The sequence below is a fragment of the Brassica oleracea genome, chromosome C1 (genome assembly GCF_000695525.1).
Source record: "Brassica oleracea var. oleracea cultivar TO1000 chromosome C1, BOL, whole genome shotgun sequence".
Lineage (NCBI taxonomy): Eukaryota > Viridiplantae > Streptophyta > Magnoliopsida > Brassicales > Brassicaceae > Brassica > Brassica oleracea.
In genome coordinates this window covers 32,451,045-32,456,410 of record NC_027748.1, presented here as the reverse complement: position 1 = coordinate 32,456,410, position 5,366 = coordinate 32,451,045, and the positions used below count along the sequence as shown (strand labels likewise).

The window sequence follows — 5,366 nt, the reverse complement described above, 5'->3', positions numbered from 1 at the left end:
CATCTTATACGTTTTTATTTTCTTTTGATAGGTATGCTTGATTAACATTACAACATATTTGCTCTGTCATTTTTTTTTCATATTTATTTTTACTTTTACTTGTATTTGTTTTATTAAGAAGCGTAATGATGAAACCTAAAGGAAATTATGAGATATTAGCACTGAAATATGGGCAAACTACCAATAAAAAATGAGCAAATCACCTTAGTCTAGAACATAACACTATGTAATACCAATTCCGGTTAACCCTTGTCGGTTTAGGTTATTCATTTTTTTAAATGATATCTTAATTTCATTTTGCTTTTAGTTCTATCATTAGCAGCAGAGAAAAAAAATGGTACAGATTTTGACAGTGAAGAAGGAGGGAGAGGAAGATCAGAACGGTATTATATAGAAAAATAAAATCTTTTTTCACCACAATAGTTTCCACATCCTGCAACCCAACTCCAATATGAACGGTCTTGGTAGAATGGTAGGTGTAAGGTGCTAACAGAAAGTCATCACAGATCAAACTCGTTTAGTACTTTAACGTTTTGACAATCTCATCACTTTCCCAAGCACTTGCAAGCCACAGCAGAACCTTCCATGACCATCATTGTTTATGTAACTCTTACTTACTTCTTGTACTTTCTTCCAATACAAACTTCTACTCTTTTCAGTGGCAATCAAACAACTGAAACTACTTATACATTCTTCAATATCTGTCCAGGATTAACAATTGAGCAAAAGGCTATCGATGCAGTAGCTGATTGCAGTAGAGCAAGATCCAATGCTTTATCGGTGTTCTTACATACTGGGAAGGGTTTCACTCCAGATTATGGCTGTAACAACTCAAGAATCAGTGTAGCCTTATTTCCGAAAGAGCTCATGTCAACAACTTTTCCTATGCCACAATCACTGTCATTTGATTAAGATTCCATTTCAGTCATAATCTTCATGGCTTTAGCTTTTGGATTTTCTTATTTCCTCTGTTTCTACAATAGTTTCTTGTTTGCTGTCAACTGAACCAATCGCTTAACCAAAATCTATGTTGCTTCCTGCTTAATTCAAAATCCAATCAATATCCACCACTAAATAGTCAAATTACATAAGAGATAATTAGCTTACAATGTTGAATAACTCTTACCGAGATTTTCTTGCTCTCGTCGTCAGCAACCAAACCCTCTTCTTGAGAATATGTTAACGTTCTTAGAAAGAACGAAGTGGTGGAGCTTGACGGCATAGCCAATATCTGTGAATCTTTGTCTCTAAGGGGGTGACGCTGATTATCACCATGAACATCTATATATGAACTTAAAACCCAGAATCTAAGCAATCTCCCTTCCAAGGTGGAAGAACATCGGCCTGACTTCAAATCTGAAAAAGGATTGATGAATTAGTCATTTTAGAGAAAAGTTTAGATGATGATGTTCAAGGAAAGAAAGGCATACATTTTATAGGAGTAGAGACACCGCCTCGCAGAGTAATAAAGTGCATTCAATAACAGATCGTGCTTGAAGAGAGAGGTGATGGAGTTAAATAGTATGATAAAGAGGATGAATTAATTAGGCGAAACGTTTTCGTTGATCAGATGAGAAGACAAAACGTCGGGAAAGAAGATTCACAAACCGATCCTTCAAATGGATTAAAAACCTCGAAACTCCATAGCTGTATAGGATAACAAAGGAGAAGATTTGGGGATTCAGTGTGGAAGATGATGAACCAAGTCGTGCAGCTGGTCTCGCTGTCTCTCGGGCTTGCTCGCGGGATTAAATAAAAAGTCCACAAAATCATGAAGAAAGCCGGTAGCGGGATACGAGGCGCACCGAGAATCATCTAACTGATGACGTGGCAGCCTCACAGAAGAGAAAAACTCTTTTTTATATAATAAAAATGGTGGTTAGTGTTTAAATAAAATTAAATACAATTATATAAAGAGAATAATAAATGACTCTTTAAATAAATAAAAAGAAATAATTGAACATAACATTTATCAATAGGTGATTGATCTTTTAATAGAATAGGTAGCCATAACAACATTTTAGACGTTGAACAAGTGAACCTTTGAATATTTTACTTGCCTACCATTTCTAAACAATGTAACTGTCAAACAACGTACCATTTGCGTAGCTGAGCTTTCTAAATGGGCCGCAGTAATCACCCAAAAGCCCTTTTCGATTTATTTCGTCAAAAAAATCTAATCTATTCTATTAAAACACAAGTGTGACCTATTGATATTAGTTTAGTCCAACAAATATTTTTCATGATACCTACCTTTTGATATGATAACTGTATATAAGAAAAATACAAACTTTATACAATAACCACCGCATCAGTTAACCTAATAACCACCACATCAATTCTCACCTAACTGCATCAATATATTTGGGCATCAATAATATACCCGCCCTCCGAGGACGGGTCACTCTCTAGTTTAATTGTTAAACAAGCAGATAAATTCGGACTGTAAACCCCACTAACCTTATTAGACAAACGATTAATTAAGCCTATTGTTGCAGATTGGTCTGGCCAAGCATTCCGGTATCCACCTCAGCGGCTAGGCCGCCCACTAGGCATTACAGGCTTTATCCACTTTACTATACATGTATAATGTCTATTTGTTTAAAGTACTGCATTCCAAATGTTTTAAAGTACTGCATTCCAACTGAAGCTAGAGATTAGACGCTGCTTATACGTCGTGTTGACCACTAAGAGCACCATTAACGCTTCGGGTGCTTAATTTTATTTTTTTTTTTAAGTTTTTTGTCTGATTTTTTTAAAAAAAAATTAAAAACCAACCAATCGCGGACCGCCACGTGTCAGTGGAGCCCGTGAAACAGTGCAAGTCCTGAAAAAACACGGCGCTTGATCTGGCGTTTTTGGCGTCGCCGCTTTCTCTTTTGCTATGGAACCCACCCCTTAGCACTTGTTTAAGCGTCCTGTTAATGCTGTCCTAATATGGATTCATGAGACGTGAGAACTTTAAATTTAAAATAGTCTAATAGTCTCTCGTACTTAGTGGGGAAGTTAGTAGTCTTAGCTATACTTATAATTGTGCACTTTTATTTTATTTTATATTGAAGAAAAAATAGTTTAAAACGTTTTCTTTTTATTTATTTTTTAATATCCTAAAGGATAACTAATAGTTTTTTTTTTTTTTGCTTAAAAGGATAACTAATAGTTTAAAATGCAAAAGATAAAGACAGTGAATGATTAAAAGAGATGAATCAAAAGTCTCACAAGACTCTCAAGCCAAGCAAAAGATTATTTCTACGCCAACACCCGTGAAAAATTGGCGATCGCACAGTTGTTAAGACATCTTCAGGGATAAGCTATTACAAGTTTTCATGGCTTTTATCTGGATGATGATTTCGTTCACGTTCGTGAATTACCGTTTAAAAATTGTCATTTTTTAAAAATCAAATAAAATCTTAACTCAAACATATAAAGTCTTTTTGCAGAAAAAAAACATATAACCTCTTGATTTTATTTTAATATAAGCACTGATCTAAATATTTCTTTTTTGTTTAAAGGATTTTCTTAGTAAAGGAAATAAATTCCAACAAAGTTTCTACTAAAAATTGAATAATCCATGTTGAATTCTGAATATTTTTAAATTTGAAACAATTGCTTTTGTGGTAAAGGGTTTTATTAATTAAGGAGATGAATTGCAACAAAAGTTTATACTTAAAAAGTAAACCATGTTGAAAGGAATTAACCAATTTCGTAAGCCTGTAAAGTGGATCTGCCAACAACTCTTTGCTACCAAACAAGAAGGAGAAGATATGGAAGCTTTATTTGGTATTATACTGGGTCAAATTTTTCTACCACTCCTAGATTTCTTGACCAATCAAAATTATACAAATCATAAATCAAAATGTATATGCAAAGAATAAGCCATTAGGTATTGTGTCTAAAGCCACTGCAGGACGACCTTTTATTTTGCAAGTTCTATCGGTTTAAGAAATAGCTCCAAAACATGTTAAAGTGACTTCCAAACAATCATCCTTCGTTACTTACTGGTTTCTTGTACGATTCATTTTTTTCTTTTTATTAACAGTGTTCCTCGTATTCTCGTTTGTTTCTGTTTTTGTTTAAAAAAATCTAAAAAATATCGGCAATGTCAAATCTAAAGAGGAAGTCAAGATATAATAGAGACGAGGAGGTTTTGGCAATTAAACATGACCACAAAACATATATGAACAACCTCTTTTGTGGGGGTGGGGTATGGTATTTTCATACTCTTTTACAAATATAATCATGTATTTTAAATCATATTAATGATTCAATTGTTACTTTGTTTCTCTAAATTTGTTAACCTGAACATTCAGGAAAGAATATGTTGCAAAATATAAAATTTACTTTAAATATGCTCTTTTGAAAAACATATGGTAAGAACATTTTCTTTGGAATTTCTCTTAATAATTCACTAGATTTTGATCCGCGCTTTGAAAACGCGGATTTTTTTTTTTCAATTGACAAATATTTAGTGTCATATTTCATATATTTATGTTTTATTTTATAAAAGACTTTAAACTTTTTATCTTTCTTTATTGTGTTTCATTTTAAATGACTATTTATTTTTAAAAAATTAAACTGTATTTCTTTAATGAATTAAGTTGGTATAACTCTGATAAATTAATTTTATTATGTGGTTAATATTTTTAATAAAAATAATTATATACTTTTAATAAAGATTTATACTTTTCAATGAAAAAATCAATGTTTTTTTATGAATGCTTAAATTATATTACGAAAATAAAAAAACATAATTAAGAATGGTTGAAAAAAAATTATTTGAACTTGGACTCAATGGTCCAAAGGAAAAAAAAATGTGAGAATTGGATATGATTTCTTAATCGGCCCAAATGGCCCAAGAGAGATCTGATGTGGACAGTGGGCTGGATCCGAAAAAATGGCCAAATATAGATGTATTATTAATATTACTTGATTGCCCTTAATGAAACATGCAATATTAGTAAAAAAAAGAGCAGAATAAGATAAAAATGACAATAGGATCCTGCTTTAATAGTATAGATTGCCTTCGTATATCAAGTTAAAAGGTAAAGCTCTGTTATAATTACTATAAATGTATAAGCAATTATTGGAGTCATTTCAATATTATGAAATCTCATAAAACGTTTTTTAAATATTCGAAGAAAGTATCAGTTTAGTTAATTTCGTATTAACAATTTAGTAATATTATTATTTATTTGACATCAATTAGCTGCTTATGTTTCCAGACTATAAGAATTAACTAATCTGCAAGAATATTATATTGACGTTATATCTGTGGCTTCAAAATCTGGATGTCCGTAATGGTATTTTAAAGGTGTGAATAGTGTCGGTTGTAATGGAAGTTAAAGAATCATGTGCTTCTATTTCTG

General features: G+C 32.0%; 1 long non-coding RNA gene across 1 annotated transcript; it reads right to left on the bottom strand.

The window, feature by feature from the left end:
- Positions 1-386: 386 nt before the first annotated feature.
- Positions 387-1,793, bottom strand: LOC106292711. The gene is made up of 3 exons (XR_001260226.1): positions 1,431-1,793; positions 1,127-1,356; positions 387-1,037 (listed from the first exon to the last, which is right to left on the bottom strand). It is a non-coding gene; the product is annotated as an uncharacterized LOC106292711 (long non-coding RNA).
- Positions 1,794-5,366: the final 3,573 nt, after the last annotated feature.